The following is a 27,923-nucleotide window of genomic DNA, read 5'->3' on the forward strand; positions in this document are numbered from 1 at the left end:
AGAAAACCTATTTACTGTACTGGTGACAGAGCACTGGAATAGACCACCCACAGAGTTTGTGGAGTCTCCTTTTCCCTTTCTGGAGATATTCAAAACTGTGATTATCTCCAGAGGTCTCTTCCAAACCCCAGCATTATGTGTTTCTGTGAGCTAGATATATAGATATAGATAGATAGATAGATAGATCTGTGTGTCTGTGTGTAAAAAACAAGCAAGTTAGGAATATATGATGACAGAAGCGTTCCAAAGAGAGTGCTTTAGTGCTTCATCCTATTTATATATCAGGTGCAGAAGTGTAAAACATCATGCTCTATTAAACTTAAAATATCTTGTTTCTCACAATGAGTTACTCTCTTTTTCTCTGTGCTTATAAAAGAAAAACACTATCTTCAAAGTTACAAAAGACAATTGAAAACACAAAGTATACTTTTATGTTACAACCAAAGGACATTCAAGTACAGTTTTGTTACTATCACTGCAGGTAAAATGCAAAACTATAATTATATTTGTGGTGACTGTCAATACAGAAATTCAAGCTATACCAGATAATCAGTTGTTAAACCCTAAAAATAAAATAAGGCAATGGGCAATAAAAATATTGCCTATTGGTAGGCAGTATTTTTCCCATTCCAAATGAATAGTTTTGCAGTGACCTTTTTCTCCACAACAGGTTAATTTTACTTGCTTAATTATTCGTGTTTTGTTTTATTTATTTTAATTATTTATAATTTCACTCAATTACACAAAGTATTTAATAAATCAATGCTATTAAAGTAAAAAATGTACCATGAAGCTTTCAGGAGAAAACAGACATGATTTTCTTTTCAAAATATTTCCCATCAGTTTTAAGATAGTAATTTACCGTAAACAATTCTTTCATACAACTTTTTTCCTCCAGTGAAAGACATTTTGATGGAAAAAAAGTTAATGTCTCTAATAATGAAGAAAAAATGTAAATGTAAGGTTCCTATTTCTTTGTGAAATGTTTTGCCTTCCGTTATTTTGAACACTTTATATTGTTGCATGCAGAAGAGATAAGACAAATTTTCGGCCATTCTTCTATCTGAAAATAGAAGGCCTAGTGTAGTCTGTTCTGTGAGTCACTTTCATTTCATCTGAACTTTACAGGACTTTCTAAAGCAATAATCAAAAACAATTACTGCCTAAGAAGTATCCAGACTTTGGAGCTGGCTGGATTTCATACTGGAGGTGTTTTATGAAGACAGCGGTGACTCTGTACTGCATACATCATGATTTCATTTCCTGCAGAGACAAGAAGCTGCTTCCACCAGACACTTCCTGCTGTGTGGCTGCCATGTGCATCTAGACGAGCAACAGTTTGTGCGGCAGTCACTCAGCTCTGCTTCTAGGAAGGACTTTTTGCTGGTGTTAGGGAGGTCCTGCTGATGTGCAAGCAGAACTAGATCTATGATACAGGATATGAAAGGGGATATTGTCCCCATTGTTATGCAAATGAGGTGTGGAGTGTCTGGGGAGCAGTGCATTAATCTTGGGGTAAGTAGTTGCTTTCATGGCAGGTGCTAATGGCAGGCATGCAGGTTTCACAACAAAACCTGTGCTGAGAATGAAGGACTGCAAAGGGAAGATGAGATACACCTGCTAAAATGTTTTAATAGCACAATTGTCAAGGGACTGGCTGAACTGATGAAAAGTACTTCAAACTACTGAGAGCAGGAAGGAAGACTATGGCCACAGTCCAGTAGGAAAATCCAGATGGGTTGCATAGAGAAGAGTGCCAGATGACAGGAAGGGAGACCTCAGGAGTGCAAGAACAGGACAAAGAGACACTTGTCTCAAATGCAGGTAACATGATGCCTGGAAGCATATAGGATGGACTAGAGCTCTATGAGCAACTGCAACACTGTATCAATGTTGCAGTAGGTGAAGGAGTGGCTTGGGCTTCTAAAGCACATCTATGGGATTTACAGAAAACAGGATGAGAAACTGTGTTTCAGGGATAGAGGATAGTCCAGTAAGCATGATACTGTGACAGGAGTGCTCTCCAGACCATTTATCAGGGCAGCAAAGAGAACAAAACCTTCTTGAAATAACTACAGCAAAATTATTTGTTCCCAACTCAAAGAGACTGGGGGAAATCTTCAACCACTGCAGGAAAGAAAATGTTGCATGCACCTATGAATAGCAGAAGGAACAATTGCAGAAACTACAGACATGAGCTGACTTCACTTTGGTGCCAAAAAGAATCGCAGAGTGAGTCCCATTGGATCACCTTTCAGGACTTAGGAAGGAACTGACTGGAAACACTCAACATGGATTTTTTACCTGACTGCCCCTGGTGGTAAAATTACAGGATCTGTGGACACAGATGGCATTTACCTTGAATTATAGCAAAGTTTGTGACACTGTCTCCTGAAATGCTCCTGTACTCGTGTTAGGAGATCAGAGGTGGGATATGAAAACTCATAGTAAATAACAAGTTGAATGGTAGGGTTCACTGGACCATGTTTAAGTGGGCTGTAGTCTACCTGGTGGTTGGCAACCAGTGCAGTAGTACAGGATCTATTCTGGGACTTTCCCTGCAGAACATCTCTCTCAGTGACCTGAAGGAGAGAACAGTGAGCACTTTTCTGAAGTTTACTGAGTGCAGCAAGGGGAAAACTAGAAGGCCAGGCTGGCTTCTATGGACCTGGGTAGATAGAAGACATCAAAAGTGAAACCTGTGAAGTCCAGCTAAGACACAGGCCAAATCCTAAGACCAACACTTGATATGTCACATCTAGATATAGTGTCCAGCTCTGGGCCTAGATGAACCAAAATTAAATTAGCAGAAACCACCAAGAAGGGCCTCAGACCATCTCCCTGTGAGGAAATGTTGGAAAGCTGGGAAGTGTTCTGCTGGGAGAAGGGAAGGTTTTGGATACACCCAGCAGCAAAAGGAGGAATGGAGGAAACCTAGATGGGGTCTTCACAGTGGTACATGGTAGGAGAGCATGAGGCAGTAGTACAAGCTGAAACATGAGACAATTATACTGGAAGGAGATAAGGAGAAGTCTTTTTCCTATGTGGCAAGGCCAGTCATGGAGTCAAGGCCCAGGAAGTTTGGGCCATCTCTTGCTTTGAGAGTTTCCTGCATTAACTGGGTGAAGCCTTGAAAAATCTAATCTGACTTCACATTTGAGCCTGCTCTGTGCAGGGGCATAGGCTGGGCCTGGAGATGTCTCCAGGTGCCTATCAGCCTGAATTATCCTATGAGCATCTGAGAATGAGCTTAATGGTAATATATGACAACTGCAGTTTATTTGAAGTATTGGAAACATTTCACAAAATGAAAATTAATCTGACTGGAATCTGTTTAGAGCAGAAACTTTAGCAGAGCATTAGAAAGATATGAAAGTTTCTAAATGTGAAAGGGTAGGGACTGTGAGAGAAAAATTATAGTTTAAAATTTAAAAAGCCTATAAATCACATGAAATTTATTTTTTGGTCTAAATAAAGAAAAATCAACTTCCCATATGTTTAAAAATCTCTAATTTCATAAAATGGTACAGAGCTTAAAAGTGAAAAAGCTTTGTTGATCATAGAACCATCAAAAATTTATATGCTGCTGCAGATTAAGCACAGTTGACAACAAAGCCCTACAGAGCTACTCGCTCACTCACCCACAGTGAGATGGAGAAGGCAAGTGAAAAGGTGTAAGTGAGAAAGCATGTGTATTGAGGTAAAGACAGTTTATTAGGTAAAGCAAAAAACTGCACATCCAAGCAAAGCAATCCAATCAATCCCAACCAACAGGGAGTTATTCTCCCTTCCTGGGGCCTGGGCTAAGAACAACACCAGGAAACTTACTAGCCTCAAACTTGTGGCCCTCAAACTTCTTCCTATTAATGATTTTCCATATAGGGTGCAATGAAATGGCAAATTTGAGGCCACTTCATAGTCTGAGGATAGTCAAAGATGTTATTAGGGCCTTGGAATAGCTGTAAGGGAATTTGGGTCACTATACTTCCAATTGAAGGCACCAACACTGGAAGAAACAGGCACTCTGAGTTCTAGTACAGGTCTTCATCCAGCCCAGGGTCCAGATTTTTTGTTCCATTTTGATAAGTCATGAAGCTCCTCTCTCCTTACTTCTCTAGCCTTTCCTCTGCTTCTGATTAGCATGAATATGTCTACGCATTGAATACTCACTGCACTCTGTCACCTTGAAATTGCTGAAAGTGCACTAGGATTCATGTAACTGATGAAGACATTAAGCCGTATTTGCTTTTAGAATCAAACCTTCTGATACAACACAACTAAATGGTCTACAGTTGGGTTCATCACAATGATTTTGGCCTGTTAATTTTCCAACCACCCTTATTTTCCCCACTAATCCATATTTTGCCAATGAAAGCTATAAAGATATCATGGGACATCATGACAAACAACTTGAAAAATAAAAGCATAAAATGTTCAATAATCTCCCCTTATCCATAGAATAGCAGGCAGACTGGCATGCAGTTCTGTAACTTAAACTTAATGAAACATGAAGGTAGATACATGTAATTTATATCTCTGTCTTAACTGATCAGTGAAATTAGATGAAGAAAATCCTTCATTTTTAATAATTATGCCAGTGAAGCTTATTTATCATATTTCTAAATTTTCTCATGTTACTCCAACTAGGAGGATCCCTTTAATTTAATTTGGTGAGAAAAGTTAGAAAGCCATGGCAATGGCAGAAATATTAGTAAAAGCTCTAAGCAAGAAGTCAAATTTCCAAGACAGCTGATAGTACTTCCTAGTAAAGGAAAAAGTGTTGTGTTGGTGTTGGGCTTTTACCCCTATCCACCATTGGCTGATTTTGTATTACTGGTGCTAATACATATTATTCTTCAGTCTTTTTTGCCTTGACAATGGTCAAAATGCAATAATCTCAAATATCGATATCATAAATAATTTCCTTTCCCGTTATCAGATATCAAGTTTACTTCCAAGAATATGGCCTGTGTCCTTTATTTATTCCCCTTCAGCTGCTTTGTGCAATTCAAAAATGTTATTTTAATCTCCAAAGGAATCCATGAGTTTACAGCAATCTTTACAAAGATAATTGCTCTATTTTCAACCTCATACAAAAGCCATCCTTCAGGGATGTGGAAACTATCAGTATCTGGGATAATATAAGCAAGAATGAAGAGCAAAATTTTCTTTCTTATTTTTCCAGTATTTTGTGAAATCCATGAGAAAAAGGAAACACATTAGTCTAATCATCTGCACTGTGTTTCTTGAGCAAAACCAGGAATGGAATAAGAAGTGCAAATAGAGATGAAAAAAAGTTGCTTCTCTAAACATAAGAAGTCATACAATATAAAAAAAATCCCCTTCAGCGTTTTAGCTGAAAATGTTATTCCTTCATATCAAATTAGCACTTTCTGGTTTTGAGATAGAAACTGAGATGTGTGTACAACAAACTATCAGCATATCTGTGATTTAACAGTTGACAGTGAACTAGATGAATTATGAGGTGAGAGTGCTGATAAGCTACAAAAAAAATTGAATTAAACAGTGAAACATAAAGACACGGAGAAAAAATTTGCCCTTTCTAAGGGAATTTCAAATTATGGACCAATTGGCCAGCAGTGTAAATATTGCCATCTTTTTAACTTTCTGATTTGTAGGCTGTGAACTGCTGCTGACAGTTGTCTAGGCCAAGGACTAGGGGAAGCTGCCTATCACAGCAGGAAAGGCTCAAAAATAATTATGGGGACATTTGAGTTGTACAGTCTTGCTGTTTTGTAGCATGAGAAAGGTTATTATAGAAGAGATTAATTTTGCATTTTCAATGTGCTACAAAGAAATGAATATGATTAAAATCTATGCCACCATCTTATCATTGTTGTTTTCTTTAAAAAATAATTCTGTGCTTTCCTCCAGTTGCCTTGCCAACAGATTTAAGTTCAAACAGAAAGGCTGGTAGCTCAAATCCCAAAATACTTACTTCTTTCCCCTGTTGACAGTCATTTTGGAACAGCATAATCAGCATATAGAGCTCAGAGGGAGAGCTGTAAAATGACAGAGAAGTTATCAGACTACTGAGGAGTGAAGTATTTCTTATTTTTAATGAGATGTCATTTTCTCAAAGCACAGTGTGCCTCCTCAAATCAAAACAAGAATACAAGTGCTCTCCAACACATGTATGCAGAAAAATGAGGGAGACCTGGTGACCCAAAAAAGCCCTAAACCTGATGTTCCTGGGCATTACTAATTTCCATTGAAATTATTGAGAGGGGAATTTCATGTAAGAGTTACACATTCAAGATTAATATTGGGCTAGATTTGTTTCAGCATCACTGCCAAGCTGATGGTATGAGAGATTTTTCTCTCCTAAAAGTATCGTGATTCATCATTCAGAATGACAGCTTCCAAATCTTCTTCTAAGAGATGTTCCTTTCCTACCCCTTTCTTTCAGATCACGTATATAAAAGATAGTGTTCATAGGCTCTGCCACATTCCCAGGAGCCTGGGTTCAGGTTCTGACCATGTCATTGTGGAGAAAATAGTTTTAATTTCTCTGTATTTAGAAGACTGCCCTTGCTTGTTAAGGATACCTGTACTTCATATGGTGGTGCTACAATGATAAATTAAAGATAGAGGGTGTGATTATATTGCTTCCATATTACAATAATAGAGCAGAAACAAGTTTTCTTTTATTTTCAGTAGGATAAAAAGCCTGCTGTAGTTAATCATATTTACTATTAAAATAGTAATATAAATAAATTGAGTAAATAAGTCAATACTCAGAGGAAACTCAGCCCATGACCAAAAATGTTGTATGATGCTTGGTGGTGGGTAAAACTGTGCTTAATTTTCTTTGTCTAATGAGAAAGCTTTTAGCTGGCAAAACAGGAAAGGCAAGTACAAATGAGAAAAATACCAAAAAAATCCACTTGTAAAATTGACAGGACTTTTGCTGTTATCTGGCTTGGAAATACTCCCAGAACAAGAATTTGTGCTTTTGGACAATTCTGATCTCTTTTCACCCCAGAGATAAGGAGAGAGGAAAAATAAAAAAAATTGTGCATTTAATGCCTAAAGGGACAAATTACTATAAATTTAATGGTTTTAAACTTATGAGGAGATCAAAGTTTACTTACCAGTTTTCACATTTGTTGGTATTTCTTGGTTTATTCTGCTTTGCTTTACAAAATGTTCTTGCTTCTGCTATATGATAGGAATTTCTACAACCTTAAAAGATGTTATTACTGGGATATAATTGCTTAGTCTATAGGTATCCTGTTTGAGTCATAAAACACTGTATTTATCATCCTAACTCTAGTTTTTTGTATTTTCATATTTTTCCAGACTATATGTTTTGATAAAAAAACTATTTCTTTTTGAGTGTCTCTTTCAGGAGTATATTTATTCATACTACATAACAAAGATAATAATTAATCTATTAGCCATCAGAACAGAATAGTAGTGTTTGAGGTATGACAGAATTTTCACATGCACACCATCAGATGGTTAACCATCTTGAATTTACAGTAAAGTTATTATTCTAGATGTGCACTCTAACATCTAAATCAGGTAAAATACAAAGTAAACACATTAATCTTAAAACGGTCTACTCAAACAGGGTTCCCACCCCTTTTGTTTTGTTTTACCAAATAGATGGATGTTTAACATCTTCATTAATGACCTGCCTATGAAATAGAGGGTACTTTCATCAAGTTTGCAGAAGATACCAAAATGGGAGGAGTGGGTGATATGCCAGATGGGTGTGTCATTCATAGGCAGCTGGATAGACTGAAGAAATTGTGCCTGAGTAACCTTTAAAGTTCAACTAAAGAGTAAATGCCAAACCCTGGCCTTGGGGAACAATAACTGCAGGCATCAGTTCAGGTCAGGGGCTGATGAGCTGTAAGCAGCTCTGTGGAGAAGGACAGGAGGGCTCAGGTGAATACTAAGTTGAACACAAGCCAGAAACATGCTTCTAAGAAAAAGAAAAAGAAAAAGAAAAAAAGAAAAAGAAAAAAAAAAGAAAAAAAGAAAAAAAGAGAAAAGAAAAAGAAAAAGAAAAAGAAAAAGAAAAATAAAAAGAAAAAGAAAAAGAAAAAGAAAAAGAAAAAGAAAAAGAAAAAGAAAAAGAAAAAGAAAAAGAAAAAGAAAAAAAAAAGAAAAAGAAAGAAAAAGAAAAAAAAAAGAAAAAAAAAGAAAAAGGAAAAAGAAAAAAGAAAAGGAAAAAAAGAAAAAGAAAGAAAAGGAAAGGAAAGAAAATAAAAAGAAATAAAATAAAATAAATAAAATAAAATAAAATAAAATAAAATAAAATAAAATAAAATAAAATAAAATAAAATAAAATAAAATAAATAAAATAAAATAAAATAAAATAAAATAAAATAAAATAAATAAAATAAAATAAAATAAAATAAAATAAAATAAAATAAAATAAAATAAAATAAAAAGGAAAGGGAAGGGAAGTTCCGGGAAGGGAAGGGAAGTTCCGGGAAGGGAAGTTCCGGGAAGGGAAGGGAAGTTCCGGGAAGGGAAGGGAAGTTCCGGGAAGGGAAGTTCCGGGAAGGGAAGTTCCGGGAAGGGAAGGGAAGTTCCGGGAAGGGAAGGGAAGGGAAGTTCCGGGAAGGGAAGTTCCGGGAAGGGAAGGGAAGGGAAGGAAAGGGAAGGGAAGGGAAGGGAAGGGAAGGGAAGGGAAGGGAAGGGAAGGGAAGGGAAGGGAAGGGAAGGGAAGGGAAGGGAAGGGAAGGGAAGGGAAGGGAAGGGAAGGGAAGGGAAGGGAAGGGAAGGGAAGGGAAGGGAAGGGAAGGGAAGGGAAGGGAAGGGAAGGGAAGGGAAGGGAAGGGAAGGGAAGGGAAGGGAAGGGATCTCAGTTTTCAAGGGGATCTTTGATTATCATCTCATCCAAATACTTGACCAGTTCAGGGCTACCTAGAATTTAAAGCACATTATTGAGGGCATTGTCCAAGAGCCTCTTAAATATTGAGAGGTTAGGGGCATTGGTCACCACTCTTAGAAGCCTGTTTCAGTGTTTGATTGCCCCCTTGGTAAAGAAGTGCTTCATATTGTTCAGTTTAAACCTCTCCCATCACAACCAGTGGCCTTGGCCCATTGATCCAGCCTGCAGATCATAATTTCCACCCAGTTTGATGTCCTCTGCGAAATGACAGAGGTGAAACATGATGAACTCATCCAGGTCATTGGTAAAGTTATAAAACATGGCTGCCCCCAGTACTGAGCCCCACTGAGGGGAACACCAATTATGAGTGACCACTAAATGGATGTAATTCCGTTAACCACCTCTCTTTGGGCTTCCCCACCAATCTGTCTTTTACCCAGTAAAACATTGTGCCCATCCAAGCCATTCCATTCTCTCCAGAAGAACAGTGTGGAAAATGGTGTGAGAGGCTTCACTTAGGTCTAGGTAAAACACTACTCTGCACTAGGGAGGCCTCACCTTGAGTACTGTGTGCCTTTTTGGTCACCACAATATAAGGAAGACATTAAGTTGTTAGAGAGCATCCAAAGGAGGGCAACAAAGGTGGAGAGAAGCCTTGAGAAGCCTTGTGAGGAGTGACTCAGGTCACTTGGTCTGTTCAGCCTGGAGAAGAGAACTTGCATACCTTTAATTGAGAAAAAACAGTTACTTATAAACAGTGAAATACTTATTAATTGAAATGCTGTTATTCATAGTGTCTTAAGAAATAAGAAGCCATTAGAAAACATTGAAAACAATTAATAATTCTTTTTTTACATCATAATCTCCCCAGCAAGGTCTGTTTAGAATTTTCAAACAAGATGTGCTTTCTCAAATGTAAAGAGTGTAGTGCATGAATAATAATGAAAATTCCAGCACAATACTGCTTTGCTGTGATACTAAAAATGCAAAGAATCTTCATTTATTAATTGCTAATGCACAATTGTGTCATGTTGTTTGCTATTCATGCAAAGATTTTGTGAAGATAAATTTAGGTATTAGATAAGTGGGAATGGGTTGATTCTCTAACAAGTTAGATCCTGTGATATTTAACAGACACCTCAGACTAAATTGCTCTGGCTTCTTATTTGTTGCTGTATCATCTGAAAGAACTGAAAATCAATCATACACCATGTGTTTTTCTATTTCAAGAAAAATGTGCAAAAAGTCACTAGTGTTATATGGAGTGGCTGTGATGGGGTGAGAAGAGCAACGATTCCTGTGTATTAACTATAACCTTTGACTCCCTTCCAGAAAAAAAACAAAACCACATTTTTTATTGTAACTCTTATATAAATGGAGTGTATAGAAGAAGCTTGAAGAAATATGAGGAACTCAAAATTAATGCATTAAAATGAGTACTATTTTAATAAAATACTAGTTAGAAGACAGAAGTAGGCAGGGTAATTATTTACTGCAATTGTACAATTTCATAACAAAATAATATTATAGTTAAAATATCTTTCACTACTGAAAACAAAGTCTACTGCCACACCCATGGCTTTCAGTTCCACTACCTTTTCATTATTGTTCTTTGGTGTTTATCTTTTTTATATGATATAAGCACTGAATCCCAGGGAACAATGAGAGCAGCTTGTTGAACTCCAAGAAAAACTCTTTCAATTGTGAAAGAGATCACAGCAAATAGGTACATGAGGAAAGCATGGAAATATCACATTGCAGGCTTTTCTTTCTAAACCAGACTAAGAAGGTAGGAGAGGGAGAGAATGTGATATTTTTTAGGTGAACTCTTAACTACATGAAGTTTTTACTTGAAAAGCTTAATCTAATTTCTAGTCATAGGTTTGTATTCATAAATTACTTACCAGTTTGTACTTGACATCATTATCAGGAGTCATGCCACCTCTCTCGGCCTGAGTAAGGAGTTGTAAAATTGGACTATCATTAGGAACAAAACTGTGAGACAGCACGAAGCAGAGTGAGTGAAGTGGATTGACCATGGCTAGATGCAGGCACCCATCAAATCTGCAGCATCATTTTACTTTGCAACTGGACCGGGAATAAAAACATAATGATGGGCTTATGAATGGAGATAAAGACATGGAGTGGTCACTGACCAATTACTGTCACAGATAAACCACACTCAGCTTGTGATATTGATTAAATTTAATAAATTGAATTTAACAAAATCAGAACAGGAGAGTGAAAAATAAAATAAATCTTAAAAACATCTTTCCCCGTCTGCTTAGTCCTTCCCAGGCCCTTCCTCCTCCTCCTCCAGCTCAGGGAGACAGGGAATGGGGGTTATGATCACTTCATCACATTGTTTCTGCTGTTGCTCAGGGAGATGAGTTCTTTCCCTGCTCCGGTGTGGTGTCCTTCCAATGGGAGACAGTTCTAGACAAACTTCTCCAATGTGAGTCCATCCCACAGGAAACAGTTCTCCACAAACTGCTCCAATCTATGTCAGTTTTTCTCACACTGCACTTCTTCTGGCACAGTCTGCTCCAGTGTTGGTCCCCCAGAGGGTCACAAGTCCTACCAGAAAACCTGCTCCACCATGGGCTCATCTCTCTGTAGGTCTGAAGGTCCCTGCCAGGAGCCCTGCTACAGTGTGGGCTTCCCACAGTCTCAGAGCTCTCTTTCGGACTCCATCCACCTGTTCCAGTATAGGTCTCCTCCACAGGCTGCAGGTGGATCTCTGCATCCCTGTGGTCCTCCACGGGCTGTAGGGGCACAGCTGCCTCACCCTGGGCTGCACCATTGGTGGCAGGGGAATGTGGGCTCCAGCACCTGAAGCACCTCCTCTCCCCCTTCTCCACTCACCTTGATGTCTGTTGAGTCGCTCCTCCTCCTCTCGTTGTTCTCACACCACTCTTCCCTGCTTTTGATGCTGCTCAATATATGATTGGTTTTCTAGGCTGCAAGTGTGCATTTCTGGGTTATGTTTAGCTTCTCATCAACCATTACTCGTAAATCCTTAATTTATTCATCCCCCAGCTTGTGTTGATACCAGGGATTTACATGACCCAGATGCAGCACCTTGCACTTAGTGTTGTTGAACTTCATGTCCAAAAAGGAGAGCTACAGAAATCTTTGAGAGTGAATTTATTGTTTAATGTTGTGTTAATATTTCTAACACAGCTCTGTATATGAAATACACACAAAAAGGGGGTACTTTGTTAAACATTTTGAAGATACATTAAAATAATTATATCTCCATGTATCTAGTACCTAAAATAAATTAAAATAAGGCACAGGAGATATATACATAATGCTGTGAAGTAGGTGATTCTTCATGTTCCTAATGGAAATGCTTTGATACAATGACTTTTATGTCTTATACTGCTTCTACATATACCTACAGTTTTAATGGCTGAGTTATAATTTTTGACCTATATTTATGTGAATCTTATATTGCGTGGTTTTAAATTCACTCACAGTAATTTCCTTGGAAATATATTTAGCTTTTCTGGGGTTTGCTTCATAGCTGTTAATATCTTAATACTAAACTTCAGCAGTTTTTTTCAAATAATTAAAAAATATTGATGCATGACATTTAAATGGGATAGGAAATGAAGTCTGGGCTGAGACATCATTAAGAAGGGGAATTCAGAAGACCTGAGAAAGAATAAAATGTATTACAGTTTCTCTTTTTAGGTTCTTGGCATCTTAGGATATACCAATTTTTAGAGTGACTTTAGAAATGAAGGTTTCAAAAAAAAAAAAATTTGAAAACCCAAATGACTTACTCTGGAAGCTTGAAAAGTGGCAGAGATAAATTTAAGTTGGACAAGCTCAAATGAGATCTCACTGCAACAGCTCCACAATAACCAGAAGAAAAAAGCAAAAACCATACCAAAACCATGAAAGACCATGTAAAAATCTTAATATGTGATACACAAATGTATTTAAATTAGGTATTTAAATTACATCACCCAAAAATTACATCATAAAAATCCCCTCACTTGATGAAAGACTTCAACCAAATTCATACTTGCCAGATTGTTTTCTTTTAAGATTTTCAAAAGGACCAGCTGAAATGGCAAGAGAATCTTTGATATTTAAAATGAGGTGACTGTCTATAGCCTTACACATTTTGGCAATTCCTGAGGAATTTGTAGTGGAACTAATAAGTCATACAACTTTATGAAACATCTGTCAGTGGTAGAAAACATAATGAAGAAATTGTGTCTGAAGATCTGATCTATTAATTTGACATTTAAAATCAAAATAGGCAAGCCTAAAGGAATATAAATAAAATATCCAAAACCAGGTGCATGAAGGAATCACTAAATAGTGAGCTCAGGAGAAATAACTCACTTTCGTAAGAATAAGGAATGTTGTGACCAAAAAAAAAATAGAAGCAGTAAGTTTTGAAACTCAGTTCAACAACTTTAATTTTCACTTGCACAATTACCATTTATGTGAAGTCAAATAAGCATATGTGCAGAAACTTTTTGACCTGCATGATGGTATAGCATTAATGTGTGTATATTCAACATATTCTATTTTCTTCTTTTTTTTTCTTGATGCAATTAAAACCTTAAGTATTTTTATAAATATTTCTCTCGAGATAATAATGACTCATCTACTTGCAATGTTCTACACATTATTCAATCATTTTACTTTATATTAATTAAGAAGACATAAAGTGCCCTAAATTTGTGGGATTTAGTATGTTCGTTACACAAAAATGTTACAGTAATAAAACTGCACAAAAAAAAAAAAAAGTAGGCACCCTCTATAACCTCTTCTTATGGTTACCTCTAAGATGGTTACCTCTTTCTTAGGGTTGTGCTACTTGTCATCTCAAATTTGTAATCCATATCAAACTGTATGGTGTCTTTATCCCATCTGAAAATGATGTGAGTAGACAGATATACATGTCATTACCTGTTTATTAAGTGCTTTCTCTACAAACCCCAGAGCAAAAGAAATATTTAAAAGAATTCTTTCAACTGGGTTTTTTTGGGTTTTTTAGATTCTTCTGCTAATGAAGAGAATTTGGAAGAAAATATGTATCTCAGTTTTAATGAAATATAATTGTAATACTTCTAGTGCTTATAAACAGAAATAATTTCACAGCTCTTCATCTTTGAAGTGGCAGAACACACATTAATGCCAGTTTGACCATGAGGAGACTGACAGACAAAACCATTATTTGAATTATTTGAATGAATAACATTCCTGTTTGTACTAGCAGGACCATATTGCCTCTCTTATCAGAATATCATGTAGTAAATTAATTGAAGCACTTCAACATAGAGATAAAAGTATTTTTGTAATTAAAAAAAAAGTCTTCATTTTAAAATGGAACATACTGCTAACTTTAGACATGGTCAGATTCTAACATCATTAGCCCCCACTGATATTTAAATATTACTTCATTGATTAAAAAAAAATTACACCATTTCCATTTTTTGTTTTCCTAGTGCAAGTAAATGCCTCAGAAGCTTCATGTAGGACACATACAAATATTAAGCAATTCTATAAGATAACAGAAGTGCATCAGAATCAGCAGAATCAGATTTAGAGCACTTTCATTCACATTTAGAAGCTTTTTTACTTTAATGCAATCTCTACAGTAAATAACTACAAAGTTGGCATACAATGTATAAGAGGGGTAAAAGGTAAGCACCATGAACCATCTTTCCAGGCATTTTTCCTAAATGAATTTCAAGTGAGTTAGATGATTTCTGGGAAACAAAGAAGCATATACACAATTAAGAATATACACAAGTATATACACAAGAAAGAATTCCAAAGTAACTTGGTTTTCTTGCACCCAGAAAGTCTGAATTCTTTCTTTGACTTTTGACCTGGGAATGATCTAGCATTTCTTACTGGTGGGGTTCTGATGGAAAATTTGCTGTCTCAGCCTCCATCAAATGGTTATGTAATACTGTGTTGTAATGGCACTCTCTCCCTTTCTCTTTTTTGCCACCACACACTGTCGCTCACACACAAATACCAGGTTTATTATCATCTACTTCCCTGACATGAACAATAGAACTTGTGGATTGATAGTGTGAAATAATTTTCAGACATCTGTTGTCGGTTTCTTGTTCAGATGAAGGTATTACTAAATCATGTAAGTGAAGTGTAGACATATTTATTTCACTGATTTCTATGTATGTTTTGACATAAAAGACAAAAGCACAGCATTTGCCACTTGTTCTGTCAATTATTCTCTGTATGAATATATATCAAAAAGTACATATATAATACTTGTTAATATAAACTTTTTTTCCATTATTTGATAATTTATGAAATAGTACTGCAGAATGTATTCTGAGGCAACTACTTGCTTTAGGATTCACATTCTCCTGGAAGATATTATCTGGGATAAAGCTTGCATCTAAATTTCAAATTTTAAAGTCAAGGCTGGTAAAATTTCTGTAGATATTAAAATTGGAGTCCCTACTCTCAGGAGCCACAGAAAAGACTTGCATAGTCATTTTATGTAGAATGAGGATTGTTTTTCTTTACCTCTTGACAAAAATTCAACATTTAATGCTTTTAGGTCTAAAAACAATAAAATAAAACATTCAATGTATTAATCAATGTTTAGAAAAGTAGAAATTTTGTGAAGTATATGAATGATATAAAAAAAAAGGAACATCACTTATTGTTGGATATTTGGTAAATTTTAATGAAATGTAACAATACGTAAAGTACTCTTACGTGCTCAGAGACATGATCAGACATTAATTTCCTGAGCAGGATACATACACCTGATGAACTACAGTTTCTTTTCTAACATTTCTATTACACAGCTGGTTCCCACACCTCACATTTACATGAGCCAAGGCCCAATGGCTGTGACCAGCCCAGACACAGCACCAGAGTCCCAGGAACAGGACATTCAGGCTAATCACTAGTGTATTGCATCTGGCTGTGTTGCCAACATCTGTGCTCTCTTGGCTTCACCTCAGCAGACCATTGGCTGCCTGTGGATGTGTGTTGCTAGACAACCATTGCTTTTGCTATCTATCACATTGTATGTTCGGCAGCAGGCATATACTGATAATGCGGCTCTAGGCCAGTCTCTATGACTCTCTCCCCATTTAATGCCAGTTAGCTGCCCTCATCAAGGTTTCTGTCACCTGCTGGTCTCCTACCTCAGATGTCTTAAGGGAAATCAAAGCTCACACTGTTTATGTGAAAAATTTTGTCTACTGTTTATTTGATTTCCAGGTCAAAGAACATTTATCCAATAAGAGTGCCAATTAGTCAATCTTTCCTTCACCTCAACAATGTTTTCAAGAAGGTTTCACCACATAAGGACAAAAGCCTAGGTCTTTGACTCTAATAAAAGGACAAAAATCTTCCTTGTCATAATCTACCTGAAATATATATAATAGAAGCTAATAGTGATGAGTATAATATTCCACCATGAAAAATAATGAATTATAAATGTAAGAGAAAGCCAAAAGAAAGGAATTCCACTGCACAATAATTTGTGGGTGTTTTGATGTATATGTTTTTTCAGGGAAAGGTTTATTTGCTCCTCAAAAGGCATCAGGACAGGTCTGGGTTGAGGAAAATCCAAATTTCAGTTGTTACCAGTGGGATTTAGAGCTACATTTCATAGCAAGCAAATCTTAATTGAATACAACAGAGATATTTTTGTAGAACAGAACCATTTTGTTCACTATTCTGTTCATTCTGCACCTGTTTGACAAAAAAATACAAAACACCCGCACTTCTAAATTAACTACAATACGGTCATTAACTTTTTTTGTATGTTTTTTCCAAAAACTAGCCACCCTATTTACTACATTCCCAAATGAAAAAGAGGTTTAAATATATTAAAAATTGGACAACACTGTCATTTTTTTCACCGTCAAACTGCAAATAATTTGCGCTCACACGGAACAATCTCAAGTTCCTGTTGATAGCAACTCCTTAAAGACCAATTTTTAGTTTCTAGCTGTCCTAATGAAAATGTTGTAAAAGTTTCAGTCTTCTGGACTGTTGTGTACTCATCATAAATTAACAAAGTGATATGTTACAGGTTCCATCAAATACAGTGATGTCCAACATGGTATTATTTTTTATTCACAGATGAAGAACACAAACCTATTTTATGATACAGTGCACCATTACATATCTTTCTCCTTCAACTGATACAAGAGAATGCTAAGGTGTCCTAATGCCATAAGCCATTAGTCTTGTAGAATAGCTCCAGAGCTCTCATTAATGTTTAAGATAACAACAGAAGAGTACTGAGAAAAGTATATATTAAAAATGCTTTTATTTTAGGAGTAGATTTTTTGCTTTGATTTTGATTTGCCAAGTACACAATTTTATAGTTATTCAAACATTGTAGTTCATCACCAAGACAAGTACATTAAAAATGTATATAGCTAAAAGGTTTTTACAAAATATTTGTGCATTTTTTGTAATTCTTCAGTAAAAATTATGATCTGAGACATATTTATAACTAAATTTTTACTTGATACTTTTCTCTGTTAATTTCAAGAAAGCAAACTGCAACATGAAAACAGACCAGCCTGTTTATTGATTTGAGTTCTTCAAAACAGTTTTTTCACATACTTACATACTTTAAGCCTTCAAAATCTCAGCCTTCTAAATTCACATTCTGTAAAACAAACTTTCAGAAGATTAATCATTAATGCCTTTGTATTAGAAGTGCATTTTTGCTTTCAAGTTAGAGCTCTGAAGCATTGGTTTAACTACAAGGTGCATCAAGAAAAAAAAATCAAGCTGGCAGTTCTGAATAATGAGTAGCAGTTACCTTTATACTCCTTGACTCTGAACTCTTCTTTTCCCTTTAACTGTTCTGTTTCATTAGTCTAAAATATTTATTTACAAATCTACTACTTTTATGATGCCATGTAATAAATTTTCTCATTTATTAAAATACAAAGAAACAAAAATATTTACCTAAATAAGGAAGGAATCAGTCCAGCAGCAATGGTTGATATTTTCAATAGTTTCTTTAGGATTACTGCATGCCACCTGTCAGTATTGCTGTAATCCAGGTATGCTAATTTTTAACAATTCTAGCTTATAGGAGAAATTAAAATTGGGTTGACTCTAACAAAATTTTCAACTCTTAAAATTATCTTTCCAGACTTCACAGTAAAAAGATTTTTACAAAAATACATTTTCATATACAATAGCACACCTCCATGGATTGAAATGACAAAAAAACCCCATTTCTTGCTACAACCTATGTGGTGTTATATTTTAGTTAAATGGTATGCTCTGTCTCACCCCTCAAAAATATGTGGCTTATTCAAAGCCTGGGATCCTCCCCTGAAGTATCCTGTGTCTGTAATCCCATTGGCCCAATCTGTTCCGCGCCCACTTTGAATCTCCCTGTTAAGTGTGCCGAGGGGACCTTTCGCTCTCTCCTCTTTGCCGGTTCTCCTGGCTGGTGCTTTCTCAGCCCCTCTCTCCCCCTCCCCTTTCCCCCCTCACTCCCTTTTCCCCCCCTCTCCCTCAGAAACCATGCTGCCTCCCATGCTCACCCCCCAGAAACACACCGCTACAAACTTAGGGCACAACAAAAGGGATCATAAAATAAATGCATCTAGTCTATTTTGGAGTCTCAAAAGAGACCATGGTGTTCATATCTGCAATTGATTCTGATTCTTCTCATGTCCTTAGAATTTCTAGTATTTTATTACTAGTTTGTCTTCTTATCCTAAATTATAACAAAACAAATGACAGTTAGAGTCCTTTAAAAGTTTTATACTGTGTAAGAGGACATAATTTCATTAGGTTTAGCATAAATAATTTTTTTAAAAGGATAGATTTAAGTGACAATAAATCTTTAAAAAGAATACTGTTTCTCAAAGTGTGAGGGTTTTTTTGGTGACATTTCTCTCTCTCTTTCTTTATTTCTTTTAATTTTTTTCTTATATAGAATAAGTTTTCGCTGCAAACAACTCAAAGACATAATGGCATTGTTACATACTGGACTAGCCAGGATTACAGTGCCATATTGCACTAGGCCATGGAGGAAGTGATGGAGATTCCTGAGTATTCTGTTCTACTGTGGCTGAATGGCAGAGCTCTGAGGGTTGTGATCAATGGAGTAGAATTCCAGTTGCAGGCTGGTGTAGTTACTGGTGTCCCCCAAGGAGCAATACTGGATCCAGCCATATTCACTTGTCTCTCAATGACATGGAAAAAGGGATGAATAGTACTCTCAGCAAGTTTGCTGATGAGGTGAAACTGGGGGAAGTGGTTCATCCACCTGAAGGTTGTGCTGCCATTCCATGGGACCTTGATTGGCCATCAGGTTGTGTGGAGAAAACTTTATGAGATTCAACAGGGACAAGTATACGGTCCTGCACCTGGGCAAGAAGCTGACCTACTAGAGAGCAGTCCTAAAGAGGACCTGGAACTCTTGGTGGATCACAAGTTGACCATAAGCCAACACTGTGGCCACAATGGCCAATGGTATTCTGGGGTGTATCAGAATGAGTGTGGACAGCAGGTTGAGGGAGCTCATCATCCCTCTAGTTCACAGTTTGAAGAACTGAATAGCATATAACCTGAAGGCTTAGAACAATTATTAGAATTGCATACTTTTATTTTCAAAAACATAATTAATTTTATTACTTAGTGCATAGAGAGGTCCTGATTAATAAATAACTCATGTTACGAGTTGCTAATGTTGCTAGTACCATTTCAGTTTCTAAAACCATTTGAGTCCTTTATCTGAAAAGAGACATTTCTGTTGTTTCCAGAGCTGCCTTTTCTCTAATAAGTGTTAGATGACAGTATGACAACAACCTCTAACAGCTGTCCATGTCTATCTTGTACCTATTAGTAGTTAGAGTTAGCTCCCTTACCGTTGACAATATAGTTGCATTCAGTTTTTCCATTAAGGTGGTTTCAGCAGTACTTCTTCAGCTACAGGTTTTTAATTTGTGAGTAGTTTATTAACCAAGAAAATTGTTCCCAAAGCTTTTTAAAATGAAAAAAAATCTCCCTTTAGTAGTTTCACTTCATATCTTTATGAATAAGTAAAAAAAAAAAAAATATGTTCAGTTCCTGTAAAGGTAATTAGAATGTTATACATTTGTTAATAAATGAATAGTCTCCATTTTAACATCATGTTAAAAAGATGGTAACATAACTGGATATCCTGCACTTCTTGTGAACACCTGCAAGTTTGAGGACCTATACAACAACATGAGAAAAAAGCCAAAACAGCTTTCTTTCTAAGTACTGTTGGATTTCAGCCCTTTCATGTGAGAATATGTTTGACCTCCCTGATTTCAATTTGTTATTAAGAATGCTAGAAAGATGAAAGATGAAAGATGTTAGAATAAACTGATATGAACCATTCTTACTTTGAAAATTATATAAAATCTCTCCAGAAGTGCTGACCTTTGTCATCTATTTAAAAACAATTTCATGGTCATAGGCATATAAAAAAGCTTTTGTTATTAAGGAGTGTATATTTACAATATAATACTTAAAGATACCTGTATTTACATTATTAACTCACAATACAGATTTTACAGATCACCATTTCTGAAGGAATGTATAACTAAAGTGAAAAGCCCCCTGCAACTCTGTCTTTAAAATTACCAATATGGTGCTGAATGCAAATGTTAATGTCAGTGCAGCTTGAGGAAGATTCATACTGTTTATAAATGGTGATAATTATGAGAGAATTACTTTTTCTGAAATGTTTTTTATTTTTTTGACTCTGTAAGTCAAATTTATTTACAAACTGCTAAAACATGATCTTTTCCCTGATGAGAAAAAATAGGAAATATTATATAATTGCATTTTCATTAACGAGATGTAGGGTGTGCTATTACATTCTTTTAAGCAGATCAGTAAAATCTGGATGAGATGTAACCACGGTTTGAAAAAAATTACTTTCAGTCAACTAGGAATCATTATTAATCATTTCAGCTGGAGAGTTCCACAGGGGGCTGTTTTGGCCATGTTGTTTTTCAGCGTCTAAAAGAAAAGAGATTTGAATGACAGAAGAAACTATAGGCTTTAAAAATATCTGGCTGATGGATAGCTGGGCAGGACTGTAAGTGCTCCAGAGGATAGAATTAGAATTTACAAAAATCCTAAAAAATTAGACAACTTATACAAAACAAGAGTGTGCAAGAAAAATACAGGGATGCTATGACAAAATGCACAAGTTAAACAAAAATAATTGGATAGAGTGCAGAAACACAAAATTTTAACATAGCCTAATATTACCAGTTTGTTACAACACAGAAAATTCTTTAATAAATCCCACACTACTGCTTCTTAAGCCATCAAAATTTCACAACCTATTTAAGCATACCATATCTCCTTTCCTGATTTCTCTATGCACATGATGCTGCTTTTAAAGGCAAGTAGTTAAGGGGAAAGTGAGGATTCACACCGGTAAATAATAACATACTGCAAGCTCTGTATCTAAACATCATCAACACTGGAATTAGAGCATCTGCCTCGAAGTTCAGCTGTAGCCATTCCAGCATACAAACAAAAGAACCTAACAAAGTAATACAGCAAGAAAAAGTTAGTCTGTAAAAGAAAACGTTTGATAGTAGTGTCATGTAAATATGGGATCTTTGCTGTGGTAGGGAATCCCAAACTGCAATGTTTTGGTGACAAAGCTGGATGGGTTTTGAGTTAATGCTAGTACTGAGAAGAAAGGGAGAGGTATTTTATGCAAGTATAGATTATCTGCCAGGAAATGTATATATGTTTTTATCAATATAATCTGCATAAAATAATTGAATTACATACGGGTTTGTGTTTTGAGGCATTGATATATGAACACCTGTATTTAGTTATAAACCAGAATATTCCTTCAGGAGTTTAAGAAAGAGGGATTATATAATTTAATGTAACTTTTTGATCTCTTCAGGCGGCATTTTTTGTCTTTTGAAGTAATGTTATGAGATTGACAAAGGCTATGATTCAGCAAGAACTGAAAAATGTTTTGGAATGTCTGTTGTTGGAATATTGCAAAAATTAAAGCACATGGATCAAAAATAAATTTGGGAATAATAGCATTAGGCATTTTTTAAGTGAAGGGGACACAGATATCAAGAAAATTACAGAGCAGTCCGAAATAAAATGCATTCCTACTGCTCTTAGGCTTTACTCAAATCTCTTTCCAGTTTTGAAAGAACTGGACAACACAATAGTCTATGTATATTACCAAACTCTTTTACACTACACTGTTTTTCTAAAAATCTAAGAAATGGGAAAGAATCCTGTATTCATAGAATAATAGAATAATTAAGATTGGAAAAGATCTTAAAGCTAATCAAGTCCAACCTTTCACCAAGCACTGCTGTGTTCCCCACTAAACCGTTTGCCCAAGTATCAAAACTACATGTTTTTGAACACTTCCGGAAATGGTGCAACCCTGAGCAACCTCTTCCAATGCCTAACCACACTTTCAGTGAAGAAACTCTTCCTAATCTACAATCTCTCCTGATGAAACTTGAGGACATTTCTTCTTGTCCCATCTCTTGTCACTTGGGAGCAAAGGCTGATCCTCCACCTAACTACAACTCCCTTTTAGACATTAGCAGAGATCAACAAGATCCCCTTGAGCCTCCCTTTCTCCATGAAAAATCCAGAATACTTTAGATGTGCAAAAATAACTAGATAGTGATGTGAAAATCTAATTTACAATTAAAATGTTAAAAATTTCTCTTTCATAGTCCATTTGGAACACCCTTAATTTTTAATTTTATCTTCCTTTTGGAATGGGTATCTCAGGATGCTAATGTTGGGAGTGAAATAAGACTTTGGACAATGTTTTACCTGGGATTGAATTTAACTTTTCAAGAAGTCTATTGATACTTGGTAAAACCTTTGCAAAGAAAATTAGAATTAATGAGAGATGGTAATATACACTGTTGGCATTCCTTCTGGAGTTTGTCTTCATATTCATCATCATAAAAGTAAAGGAAATTGTTTTCTATGCTGAATTATAAACAGTATTTAAAATTCAAATTGCAAAAAGACCATTGAAAACAACATTTTATTCCCTTTCTTTTTTCCCCCTGACCTGTTGAAAGGGAGGTATATTATCATTGTCCAGTACTGAGTCATCATAGAGTGATAGTTACTGCCTGGTAGTTCATACGGTACCTTTAAAAGGAGGAGTTATAAAAGGAGATTGAAAGTGAAATAGTCTACGTAGTTAATGAACACTATCAGTGTTTTTAACTGAAGTAATAACCTCAATAGAATAAAGCATTTTCATATTATAATAGCCTCTTTCTTGTTTTCTAAAATTGTGATGATTGCAGGTCTGGTGAAATTTAAACAAATTTGTGAAAATAAGCCTTACAAACTTGACAACTGTTGAAGAAACATCCTGTAACAGTGGAAACTCGCTAAGCATTTAAATTATTGCTAAATAATGTCCTTGAGTTGTGTGTGCAAACTTAGAGAATAAATAACTTTTTACATTAAATAAAACCAAATTACTTCTAGGAGGCAAAGTTCCTCTTCTCTTTAAAGTACAATTAATTTCTGGCAATACAATACAATGAACTATCTTATTGATATTTTCAATTTATATACAAAGAAATAATGTATAAAAATAGCATTTTCATCTAAACCTGAGAGCGTATAACTAAACTCCCAAGATGATTTTACACAGCAGGAAAGTTTGTGGACAGTGAGAATTTGTAACTTCTGGATCAATATTTTAGTTCACAGCAGAACTAAGATTATGCTTAAGGATTATTAGCATATAATTTCCTGATTTTAAGCGCTTGGAGGCTTTCTATGTAAGGATCAGAGTCCTACCACAATCAACTAATTTTGTAGGGAAGGTAGGAATATAGAGGGTTTTTCATCCAATTTAAATTCTATGTAACTTTTTCCTCCAGTTGGTTAAAGCTAGAGCAAAATAGTCTAGCATAATTGTCCCGACAGAGATTCAAAAGAATAAAATTGAAAAAAGTTGTAGTGAGCCTCAGGTTAATTTAAGTTAATTTAAGCACTTAAGACAGTGCTTGCAAAGTATATTTAGCCTAAGAGGCATATTTTCACTTGCACTGTGGTTCTCCTATCAGATTTCATATACTGCTGCTGTCCTAAGACAAGGAAAGGAAAGAGAAATAAAAAAATACACAAAAATTGATGTGAGAAAATTTGACTGGAGAAATAAAAGTAAGTTAAACTCTTAAGATAGGAATTTTGTTGGGTTGTCTAAAAGTAAAAAAAATAGACTATTTTAAGGTAAAGAAAGGGTAAATAGATATGTTTTTATCCTCAGGTTATTTTTTTGAACATGGGAAACTTTGGGAAAAAAAAATCTGCTGATTTTTGAGCCATGAAAAAACCCCAAACCAACAAACAAGACCAAAACCCAAGAACAATCCCTCAAAAACAAACAAACAAACAAGCAAACAAATAAACAATTAATTAAAAAAAACAACAACCAAAAAAAACTCACAAAACTATTTTACGTAATACAAACACCATAGAAAAATTGTTAAAACTTGGCAACACTGCAAGCACTGAATGGATAATCTGTTAATACAATGTCTTGAACAATTTTAAGATTACAGAGGCATACATGCTTCCTCTATAGCATCTAATATTCTCCTTTTATATGTTAATTATCATTAGCATAAAACCAACATAAATTTTATATTATGTTTATGTGTAATTTTTCTATTTATCTTTCTTTTCTACTATTCAAAAGGACACATTCTTCTTTCTGTATTTTCTGATATTTATTTACCAGATTTTAAATTTTGAGTATTAATCTTCATTAATGTTGCACTGGAAAGAGAAAAATCCCTGTAGACAAAAAGTTGGAAAGTAATTTGCTGCAGGAAAATCAATTTTAGATTTTTTTTAAGCTAATGTGTAACCTCAAACCTTATTAATGGAATAACCATGGTTATAGTATTGATAATTTTAACAAATCTAAGCAATTATAAAGAAATGCATCCAGTTCCATGAAATGAATGTTAATTCAATGATGAATAATTTGTATTTGATGATCATAAAGGAGATTTGCTGCACTAATCTGTTTTCTTCCTTGCTTTTATAGAAAACATTTCTTCTTGCAACCCCATATTTACAAACATCCATGTCCAGTCAGACTCTCTATTGCTTCTACCCTGATGCACTTTCATCAGTCATCACAAAGCATTCTGACCCCTTTCAAACAGGAAAATACATCCTTTTTTATTATTTTAATTATTTTGATTTTCCCCTCCTAGAACTAAAATCCTAAAATATGGTATGTTATTTTTATTACTTTCTAAGCATAAAAGTAATTTGTTTTCCAAAGGAAATTTTTATGTTTAAATAAACTTCTCAAGTCATAATTTAAACTACTCTGGTGTGCAGTTGGAGCTCTTCTACCCAGATGTCCCTGGAGTTCACTGGTCTCCACAGAAGATTTTTGATTTTTCTTCAAAACACTGTTGGGATGCAGGGAGAGGAAGATTGAACACACTTGAAAGCTTACACTTTGATTGGGCTGCTTTTCTGACATAAAATGTGCTTCTTTCAGAGTGTACTATTTGAGGTTTAAGTCAATTGATATTCATGTAAGGCATATATGTATGTTAATTATTTGTGGTTTTTACAAGTATTGAACAAGCATTTACTTGTTTTGTTGTATATCTAATGTCTGAATATTTATTTTCAGTGGTAATAGAAAGCTTTTGTTTTGTGTTTTTCAGATCTCAGGATAGAGTTGTTTTGATTGTGTTCCAAACCTGCAAGTTCAGGGTGAGCAATAATTTTTGTTATTTCCTTATCCTGAATTGGAATGGTTCTGCGAATAACTGTTTTCTAGCATATATTTCCTGGCACATAAAAAAGCCCAAAGAAGTCCCACCGAGTCTGTGATAACGTCAATCAGTAATATCAGTGATTAATTAATCTCTATTTGTTTCAAGATATTGTGAAGGAGTTTTTTAAGTTTACCTCATAACAATAAAATGGATTTTTTCATGTTTTGTTTGTTTGTTGTATTTTAACATAGATTGACTGAAGACATCATTGCATAACTGTACTTCAGTGCTCTATGTGTAATTTGAACATTTTGCATTTTGAGACTAACATTAACATAGTCATCAAACACAGAAACTGATGTCATTTCAGAGAGAGAGAGATAATATGAACCAAGGAGACAACAATCTGCAAAAATGACAGAGGTTGTCCAGTTGTAAACTGCATTTCTTTACATTAAATAACTGGTGAGAAACCATCTTTTAGGAGTGAATCAGGGCCAAGCAGCAGAAAACAGTAATACTATAAAAATTATCTCTTACTGTCAGGATTTTTATGTTACAATGTGGGGGATAAGATGGATAGCTGTTACAATGAAAACGAAAATTACTGGAAACTTGTGGTTGCCATAAATCAGTTTTTGTACTTTTCCATGTACTAAGTTTTTTTAGAAATGTTATGTTTAACATGAAGTCATTTGAATAAAATACATTGATATTTAGCATGTTCCAGAAGTAATTTAATAAGTAATGTAATAAAGCTATTGAGACAAACAAGCTTAAACAGGTTACCAAAGTATTCTCCTGTGTTTTAAGTTTGTTTCATAATATTACACATAACAAAGTAAAGTGCTTGTTTCATAACAAGGGGCAATATGATTAGCATGCAATTGAGATCAAACTCATGAGTAAACCTTATTTGTACAACACAAATAGCTGTCATACTGTGCATACATGGGCAGTAAACAGCACTTCTAGACGTGGAAGCCTAAACCCAGGAGAGCAGATCTGTCAGCTTTGCTTTGTGTTTCCACTCACTACGTGAAGGTAGTAGTTCAGTTTTGCCATGTTGCTACTTTTGCACTGAGTTACAAATTTTGAGTTTTATGGCATATTTCTGTTTCAAAGTCTTGATCATTGCTATCCAACAATTATTTATAAGTAAGCAAATTTACTATCATCAAAATTGTTAACTCTATAGAAAATTGCCTTGTGAAGTTTGTTAATTTCTGGTGGTTGAGGAAACACTGGCAATGTTTAATAACAATACAATGAACTCTCACTATAATTCTGGTATATGAGTAATATAAGATTCCTGTTGACATTTTCCCTTTATGTTTTGAACAACTGATGCTATAAAATACACACAAGCATATATGTGTGTGTGTATTGTGTATAAAAAATACTCGATTTTCAAAGAAAGAAGTATACAAAGACAATGGTATCTCATGGTTTGAGGAACCTTTTATTTTAAAGGACTTTTATAGGTATGAATATAGGAGGCAGCTAAGCTAACTGCATAAAATAATTGATAAATATAGTAAAATTACGTTAAAGTAATGGGAGGAGGATTTGATATTAAAAAAAAATACAAATAAACCTCCCCAAATGATACAAAACAGAAATCATTAACTCTTTTAGGAAAATCCAGGAAAAAAGCTCTCAACCCTTCAAAAACCAACAAAGAAAAAGACCCACAAATCCATAAAAACCCCAATTTGCCACTTCTTTAAATCAGATCACTTAAATTCAGCATAGCTGGAGCAATTAAAAAATGTATCTGGTAGGGATTTAACATGTAAGAGAGCTCTTTTCCAATATTATTGTCTTACCAATCTACTTAAAGTAGAAAGATAAATAGTCTAATTAATTCCTTGCATGAATTACTAAATAAAGTTCAATGATGTCTATAAAATATGGAATTCTCCTCAGCATTGTTTGTAAACTGTATGTACAGCAGATTTGTCAGAGAATTCTCTTGCATTGTTATATTGGACTGAAATTTATATACATAAAAGTGATCCAGATGACTGAAGTAGAACAGAGCAGTAGAACAGTAGAACAGACAATGATTCAGACAGTTACTGAGTATTAAAGAATCCTTGCAAAATTTGGATCAAAACCATACTTTGTTGAGTTAGAAGTTGAAAGAAAGGTTTGTGGTACACCTGATTTAATAATTTATTACAAAAACCTCTAAAAACAGGACACAGGCAAAGCTAAGTAATACTAATACTGCTTTTCTAAATCTTACTGTGTTGTTTCATTTTTTTCTAACAATG

At 35.0% G+C, this 27,923-nt stretch overlaps 1 protein-coding gene across 1 annotated transcript in view; it reads left to right on the top strand.

The window, feature by feature from the left end:
* Positions 1-27,923, top strand: part of PTPRD (protein tyrosine phosphatase receptor type D) — a 1,172,008-nt gene that overhangs the window by 452,993 nt on the left and 691,092 nt on the right. The window contains exon 6 of the mRNA XM_068176134.1: positions 25,591-25,639. The gene's annotated coding sequence lies outside the window, so the exon portion shown is untranslated. The remainder of the gene's footprint in view (positions 1-25,590; positions 25,640-27,923) is intronic.

The sequence above is a fragment of the Anomalospiza imberbis genome, chromosome Z (genome assembly GCF_031753505.1).
Source record: "Anomalospiza imberbis isolate Cuckoo-Finch-1a 21T00152 chromosome Z, ASM3175350v1, whole genome shotgun sequence".
Lineage (NCBI taxonomy): Eukaryota > Metazoa > Chordata > Aves > Passeriformes > Viduidae > Anomalospiza > Anomalospiza imberbis.